A 9524-nucleotide genomic window follows, 5' to 3' on the forward strand; every position below is an offset into this window, starting at 1 on the left:
AGAAAATGATAGTGCCATGAAGAAAGATAAATCAGAGAAGGTGGATAGGGAAGAGCATTGCAGTTTTAATAGAGTGTTCAAGGAAGGTGTTTTAGTCAGCTTTTTCACTACTGTGACCAGAAGAACTGACAAGAACAATTGGAGAAAAAGTTTATTTGGGGGCTCTTGGTTGCACAGACAGCCAGCTCCATTCTTCAGGGCTCGAGGTGAGGCAGAACATCATGGCGAAGAGCATGGTGGAAGGAAGTAGCTCAAGACATCACATCAGGAAGCAGAGGGAGACCTCTGCTCAACAAGCTCAATATGTATACCCCCAAAGGCATACCTCCAGAGCCCCACCTCCTCCAGTCACACCCTAACTGCCTACAGTTACCACCCATTTAATCCCTATCAGGGGATTTATTCACTGATTGAGTTGCAGCTCTCATAATCCAATCGTTTCACCTCTAAACCTTGCATTGTCTCACATATGAGCTTTTGGAGGATACTTCACATCTACACCATAACAGAAGGCCTTAGCAAGAAGGTAATGTCTGAACAAAGACCTTAAGGAGGCAAAAGAACATTCCATGCGGATAGCTGGGGGAGAGCGATCTGGACAGAGGGGACAGCATATGAGAAGGCCCTTGGAGCACAATTGGCTTATTCTAGGAATGATTGGAAGGCAAGCAAGGCTGCAGCAGAGCAGACACTAAGGACAGAGAGAGTAAACTACATATTGGGTAGGTCCTAATAAGTCAAGTAGGCATTTTGACTTCTCTTCTGAGAGTGAACAGAAGTCATCATGGGTTTGAAATAGAAGGGTGATGTGATATGGCCTGGTTCATAGCAGAACTCTGGCTAGCCTGCTAAGAACTGACTGGGGACAGGCAGGGCAATAGTAGACTTGGAAAGGAAGATCAGGATTCAGAGTGAGATGTCCACTGAACATTGAAGTAGGCGATTATGAGTCCAGATTCAAGAGAAGGATCTGAGCTGGAGACATAATTTTGGAATATTTAGCATATAGATGATTTCTGAAGCCATAAATCCAGATAACATGGCCAAGGAAATGAGCCTCCAGACACTCCAATGTTAAGAGGAGGTGGAGGTGGAGGTGGGGAAGAGTCAGCAAAAGAGATGGGAAGGAGCAGTCAGTGAGACAGGGAGAACCCCTGGAGAACATGGTGTCCCAGAAGCCAAATAAAGAAAAGTGTTTCCAGGAGAAGGGAGAGATGAACTGTGTGAAACATGGCTGAAAGATCAGCTGATACGATGTCTGAGAATACATCGCTGGGTCAAGCAACTCAGAAATCACTGGTGGACTCAGCAGGAACAGTTTTAGTGGAATGATTAGGGATGAAAACATCAGTGAAGCAGATTAATGAGGGACAGGAGGCAAGGTGTAGGAAGAGCAAGGAGAGGTATGTGTTTTAAACAGTTATGATGTGAAGGGAAATAGAAAAGGACAGTAGTCTCAGCAGGAAGTGGGTCCAGAGAGGGGGCGGTTGCTGTTTTCAAAAAGAGAAATAATGGCCTGTGGATGGTATGTAGATGAAAATAACTCAAAATTGAAGAGCGAGTGTCTGGACTGATGACCTGTGAGCAGGTGAGTGCTCATGGGATTCACTGGCCTTAAACAGGACCATGAAGAATTGAACACAGGTAATGAGAAGAGGCAGAGCTCACGGGAGTGTGGTTTCTGGCAAGGGAGAGATGTGGTACAAGCTCATGAAAGTTCCCTAGGGATTACTTCTGCTTTCTTAGTGACCTAGGAAGCAGAGTCAGCAAGGGAAATGGGAGACAAAGTATTGGGGTTATATAAAGTACATTACTTTTTCTGTATGTAGGCATCTGCTGTTAAGTGGGACAGTGTGACAAGGTCTGAATCATTAATCTCGGTGAGCTACTAAATGATTCAAGGTCAGCTTGAGCTAAGGGAACAGCTGGGATGATTTTTTCTGTCTTTGACTACACATGGTCATCACAGGCAGCTCTTACAAGCAGTCACGGTGTAGCTGTCTTCTGGTACAAAGGTCTTTAGAAAGCCCACTGGCTCATCAGAGAGCTTCACAGAGGCACTGGAAGAAATTCAGATGTTCCCATTTCAAAGACTTTGTGGTATTAAGTGTTAAAATAAGTGAATACTGGGTCCTAAGTAAATTCCCATTTTAGTGAATACTGGCTACTAATTCAAGGTATTAATTTAATAGGGATTAATTATCAGATTACTTTCTAACCATGAAAGTCAACTGCAAACAAAACCACACTGAAATGGGATGTATATTTTTGGCTGAAATCATCTGGCATGTGGAGAATGAGAAGACTTTATGCACAAGTTTTCCAGAAATCTAACTATTTTTAGTATGGGGAGGAAGGAACACAAAGTGGGATGAAAGGATGCTGAAAAGGTGGGGGGAAAGGGATGCTTGAAACCTCACAAACTTCACTTCTATGCACAGCTACAGTCCCAGGGGTATTATCTTGAACCTGATTTGGTCCCTGTGCAAGTATGAGAAAGGACCCCAGTATGGTTTGCCCCAGACTCTCCACCCCAAGGAGATCATTGTTCTGAGATTAATCTTAAATAGATTAATTAATCTGTTCTATTTAATTAAAATTAATCTCTCTGAGCACTTACAGAGTGAAGAATTGGTCTTTCCCCTTCAACAGTGGAGCAAAAGGAAATTCATTTGCCCTCTACTCATCTGGATAGTCCTGAATCTCATACTGTAACATTGCCCCAACCCAGAAGGACAGAATTGATTTGACAAAGTGATACTCCTAAGTAAGTTGACGGAAGCCATTAAAAAAAAAAAAAAAAAACTAGGCAGATAGTACATATTATTGTAAAAGCAATACAATATACCATATGATGTTTATGAGATGCCCAATTGAAACAAGGGCGTAAATCCATATGTGGAATTGGATGCACTTTCTAATTGTGTTTTATGCTCCCCTATATTGTACACTGTTAAAGAAATTAAACTTTAGAAGTGATGTCCCGAATAGAAGTATTTATAAATATTAAAGAGATAAATGGGTCAAATTTATTCCACTATTTTTCATTGTACTAAAATGTAATATATACATATAAAATACAAATGAATATTAGTATTATATAGACTTATGATAATAAAATGTCATTTAATTTGATAGAACTGTATATTACTTGAAGACCAAAAATCTTCATTTATGAAATGATGCAACAAGATTAAAACATTAGTTACTTTAGTTCTTAGTCATCTCACCATTAGAATTACCATCATTTTAATAATGATTGTACTTTTGCATATAATATCAACATGATTTGAACATAATTTGAAGCTTTATTATTATGCTAAGTTTGACTACTTTTAATACCTGCTAGCTATTAAAGATTGACAGGGAACTTTTAAATATGTTTTTTTTCTCCTTAAGAACTGATTTGTGCCTCGAACTATAATTTTCCCCTTTACTTTTTTATTTCAGCTAAGACTTTGGTGAACTTAATAAGTGTAATTTTATTTTATTCATAGGATTCAAAAATATTTGTTTTTAACATAATTTTATAATAGGATTTTAGTTCCACTTGATACAACACCAGATGTTTTGGGTCATCAAAACCCAAATTACCGCTCATTAAATGTAAAATTATCTCTCAAATTATAAAACACTGTTTTACATCTATTTAGTATGTCACAGTTTACAAAGCTCATGCCTACATGTGATTTTATTCACTGGTTTCCTGGAATTCCATTTTATGGATCAGGATTAAAGGCTGAATCACAGAAACGGTGACACTCAAGCTTAGCTCTCCCAAGTCAGTGTCTTTGCATTTTTCATGCTATACGGTTTTCCTAATTGTATCCCTGACTTGGAGAGTAGTCAAATGCCCCCAGTCTGAACTGAATGAAGATTCAATGCCAAAATGCTAATTACATATCTTCTGAATTTGTCAGTGATCCCATGAAGCATGTGTACCAAACGAGAACCTGTCTTCTGAATCGTCGGCAGTTAGCTAGAGATCAAACATGGTCTACAAGTAAACTGTGTAGCCAAGTGTAATGCTATTAAAATGGCTGTAAGTTTATACGGTGAAAGAGCAGGGCTAAATTTCATTGATGCAGTTTACATAAGTTCTTTAAATTTGAGTTCTGTCCAATTTCATTTCAGATATCTCCACAGCTTGTGTGAGATCTCTTTAGATGCTTTGCTGAGAATCTTCTATCACTTCAGTCCATCATAATTTCTGTGCCATCCACTCCCTTTTTTATAGGAAAATTAGTTCAGTGCTCCTTGTGGTACTATTTCTCTCTCTTACCTCAGGTAGAATAAAACTTCATGTTCAATAAGATTTTGTAAGCTCAACTTTTTCAAATAGTAGCCAATAAGGGTTCCAAGGTATGGAAGAAATTTTTGGTTTCTAAAGAATAGAATATACTTTCTGACCAGAACAAGCTCCAAGTCCCGGAGCCAGCGCGGCGTACTCCGGCACGCAAGCAGCTTCAGGGACCAGGATAGGGCAGCCAGAGACCTCCCCAAGCAACCTGGACCCCTGCGGTGGGAGGTGCCTTTCAAGGCTAGCTTCTCAGACCAGACCGCCCAGTGAGAGGCTTTCTACATAGAGCCAGCCACAAGTCCCCAAGCCAACGGAGAGCTTCGATCCGCAAGCAGCCTCTGGGATCAGGGCAGGGCAGCCAGAGACCACTTCAGGCAGCTCTGCCCACTCCGGCCGCAGGCTCTTTCCACGGGGCGATCCAAGATGGCAGCCTAGAGGGTGACTGCATCCCCAGTTGCTCCAGAACCCAGGAGTTAAGAAGGGGTGGCATTGAGAGACTCGGACTGAAATAGAGCCACGGGTGAGTCTGCCCACTGGGTAAAGCTCAGCCCGGGTGGCAGGCACAGATAGGGGTGGCTTATCAGAGCAGGGCAGGGCAGCTAGAGTCTTCCCCAGGTAGCCTTCCACACTCCGGCGGTGGGCTCCTCCCACACGGCCAGCTGCACAGTGCAGGCCCCCAGTGAGAGCCTTTCCGCACAGAGCCAGCTCCAAACCCTGGAACCAGTAGGGGGCTAGGGGCAGCTTTCTTCGGATGCACTGCATTATCAAGTTCCTCCAAGACTTCAGACTACTGAAGGCTGGGAGGTGATACACTGGAAATCTACAGGGACACTATAAGCCAATAGAGGAAATCTGCAATATCTCAGAGTCCCACTGACAGCTGACCAATATGAGAAAACAAGGGAAGAAAATGTCCCAAACAAACCTAGATACTACATCAATAAAACCCAATGACAGCACAGCAAAAGAAATGTCAGAAAGGGAGTTCAGAATGTACGTAATTAAAACGATTAGGGAAGCAAATGAGGAGATGAAAGAGCAAATGCAGGCATTAAATGATCGCACCAATCAACAGTTAAAAGACCAAATATGGGAAGCAAGAGATCATTTCAATAAAGAGTTAGAGCTACTGAAAAAAAAACAAACTGAAATACTTGAAATGAAGGAAACAATAAACCAAGTTAAAAACTCCATAGAAAGCATAACCAATAGGATAGAATACCTGGAAGACAGAACCTCAGACATTGAAGACAAATTATTTAATCTTGAAAACAAAGTTGGCCAAACAGAGAAGATGGTAAGAAATCATGAACAGAATCTACAAGAATTATGGGATATCACGAAAAGGCCAAATTTAAGAATTATTGGGATTGAGGAAGGCTTAGAGAAACAAACCAAAGGAATGAACAATCTATTCAATGAAATAATATCAGAAAATTTCCCAAATCTGAAGAATGAAATGGAAAACCAAGTACAAGAGGCTTATAGAACTCCAAACATACAAAATTACAACAGACCCACACCAAGGCACATTATTATGAAAATACCTAACATACAAAATAAAGACAGAATTTTAAAGGCCACGAGACAAAAGAATCAAATTACATTCAGAGGAAAACCAATAAGAATATCAGCAGATTTTTCAATCCAGACCCTAAAAGCTAGAAGGGCCTGGAACAACATTTACCAAGCCCTGAAAGAAAATAGATGCCAACCAAGAATCTTATACCCAGCAAAACTTACCTTCAAATTTGACGATGAAATAAGATCCTTCCATGATAAACAAAAGCTAAAGGAATTTACAAAAAGAAAGCCAGCATTACAGAACATTCTCAGCAAAATATTCCATGAGGAAGAGATGAAAAACAACGATGCAAATCAGCAACAGGAGGCGCTAGCCTAAAGGAATAGCCAAATAAAGGAGAAACCAAATCATGTCAAAAACAAATATGAGTCAAATGACTGGGAATACAAATCATATCACAATAATAACCCTGAATGTTAATGGCCTGAATTCATCAATCAAAAGACATAGACTGGCAGATTGGATTAAAAAGAAAAATCCAACAATATGCTGCCTGCAAGAGACTCATCTCATAGAAAGAGACACCCATAGACTAAAGGTGAAAGGATGGGGAAAAACATACCATGCACATGGACACAGCAAAAAAGCTGGAGTATCCATCCTCATTTCAGATAATGTGGACTTCAAACCAAAACTAGTCAGAAGGGATAAAGAAGGACATTACATGCTGCTTAAGGGAAGCATAAATCAGCAAGACATAACAATCATAAATATCTATGCCCCGAACATTGGCTCATCCACGTATGTCAAACAAATCCTTCTCAATTCCAGAAATCAAATAGACCACAACACAATAATACTAGGCGATTTTAACACACCTCTCTCACCACTGGATAGATCGTCCAAACAAAAATTGAATAAAGAAACTATAGATCTCAACAACACAATCAACAATTTAGACTTAACAGACATATATAGAATATACCATCCAACAAAGAACAAATACACTTTCTTCTCAGCAGCAATGGATCCTTCTCTAAAATAGACCATATTTTATGCCACAAAGCTACTGTTAGCAAATACAAGAAGATAGAGATACTACCTTGTACTCTATCAGATCACAATGGATTGAAATTAGAAATAAATGACAGAATAAAAAACAGAAACTTCTCCAATACCTGGAGATTAAATAATACACTATTATATGATGAATGGATAACAAAAGACATCAGGAGGGAAATAAAAAAATTCTTAGAAGTAAATGAGAACAAAGACACATCATATCAAAATCTCTGGACACTATGAAAGCAGTACTTAGAGGAAGATTTATTTCATGGGACGCATTCAAAAAAAGAAGTAAAACTCAACAAATAAACGACTTAACACTACAGCTCAAAGCGCTAGAAAAAGAAGAGCAGACCAATACCAAAAGTAGTAGAAGACAGGAAATAGTTAAAATCAGAGCCGAAATCAACAAAATTGAAACAAAAGAAACAATTGGAAAAATTAACAAAATAAATAGTTGGTTCTTTGAAAAAATAAATAAAATTGATAAACCTTTAGCCACACTAACAAAGAGAAAGAGGGAGAAAACTCAAATTACTAAAATTCGGAATGAACAAGGAAACATCACAACAGACACGAGTGAAATACAAAACATAATTAGAAGCTATTTCGAAAATCTATACTCCAACAAAACAGAAAACCTCGAAGACATCAACAAATTTCTAGAGACATATGAATTACCTAAACTGAACGAGGAGGACATACACAACTTAAATAAACCAATTTCAAGCAATGAAATAGAAGAGGTCATCAAAAGCCTACCAACAAAGAAAAGTCCGGGACCAGATGGGTTCTCAGCCGAGTTCTACAAAACCTTTAAAGAAGAGCTCATTCCAATACTCCTCAAAGTATTCCATGAAATAGAAGAGGAGGGAACCCTCCCAAACTGGTTCTATGAAGCCAATATCACCCTGATACCTAAACCAGACAGAGACACATCGAGGAAAGAAAATTTCAGACCAATATCCTTAATGAACATCGATGCAAAAATTCTCAACAAAATTTTAGCAAATCACATACAAATATATATTAAAAAGATAGTGCACCACGATCAAGTGGGTTTTATCCCAGGGATGCAAGTTTGGTTCAACATTCGGAAATCAATAAATGTCATTCACCATATCAACAGACTTAAAGTTAAGAATCACATGATTCTTTCAATAGATGCAGAAAAAGCATTTGATAAAATACAGCATCCCTTCATGCTCAAAACACTAGAAAAAATTGGGGTAGTGGGAACATTCCTTAACATTATAAAGGCCATCTACGCTAAGCCCATGGCCAATATCATTCTAAATGGTGAAAAACTGAAAGCGTTCCCCCTAAAAACTGGAACAAGGCAGGGATGCCCTCTTTCACCACTTCTATTCAACATTGTCCTTGAGACTCTAGCCAGAGCAATCAGACAAACCAAAGAAATTAAAGGGATACGAATAGGAAAAGAAGAACTCAAACTATCCCTGTTCACTGATGACATGATTATATATTTAGAGGAACCTGGAAATTCCACCAGAAAACTTTTAGAACTCATAAGTGAATTCAGTAAAGTAGCAGGTTACAAGATCAATGCTCATAAATCCAATGCATTTTTATACATAAGTGATGAATCTTCAGAAAGAGAAATTAGGAAAACTACCCCATTCACAATAGCATCGAAAAAAATAAAATACTTGGGAATCAATCTCACAAAAGAGGTGAAAGACCTCTACAATGAGAACTACAGAACACTAAAGAAAGAAATTAAAGAAAACCTTAGAAGATGGAAAGATCTCCCATGTTCCTGGATAGGCAGAATTAATATTGTCAAAATGGCTATACTACCTAAAGTGCTATACAGATTCAATGCAATTCCAATTAAAATCCCAATGATGTACCTTGCAGAAATAGAGCAAGCAATTATGAAATTCATCTGGAAGAATAAAAAACCTAGAATAGCTAAAGCAATCCTCAGTAGCAAGAGCGAAGCAGGGGGTATTGCAATACCAGATCTTCAACTCTACTACAAAGCAATAGTAACAAAAATGCCATGGTATTGGTACCAAAATAGACAGGTAGATCAATGGTACAGAATAGAGGACATGGACACAAACCCAAATAAATACAATTTTCTCATACTAGACAAAGGGGCCAAAAATATGCAATGGAGAAAAGATAGCCTCTTCAACAAATGGTGCTGGGAAAACTGGAAAACCATACGCAACAGAATGAAATTAAACCCCTATCTCTCACCCTACACAAAACTCAACTCAAAATGGATCAAGGACCTCGGAATCAGACCAGAGACCCTGCATCTTATAGAAGAAAAAGTAGGTCCAAATCTTCAACTTGTTGGCTCAGGATCAGACTTCCTTAACAGGACTCCCATAGCACAAGAAATAAAAGCAAGAATCAACAACTGGGATAGATTCAAACTAAAAAGCTTTCTCTCAGCAAAGGAAACTATCAGCAATGTGAAGAGAGAGCCTACAGAGTGGGAGAATATCTTTGCCAACCATACCTCAGATAGAGCGCTAATTTCCAGAATCTATAAAGAACTCAAAAAACTCTACACGAAGAATACAAATAATCCAATCAACAAATGGGCTAAGGAAATGAACAGACACTTCACAGAAGAAGATGTACAAGTAATCAACA

This window comes from Sciurus carolinensis, chromosome 7 (genome assembly GCF_902686445.1).
Source record: "Sciurus carolinensis chromosome 7, mSciCar1.2, whole genome shotgun sequence".
In the NCBI taxonomy this organism is placed as follows: domain Eukaryota; kingdom Metazoa; phylum Chordata; class Mammalia; order Rodentia; family Sciuridae; genus Sciurus; species Sciurus carolinensis.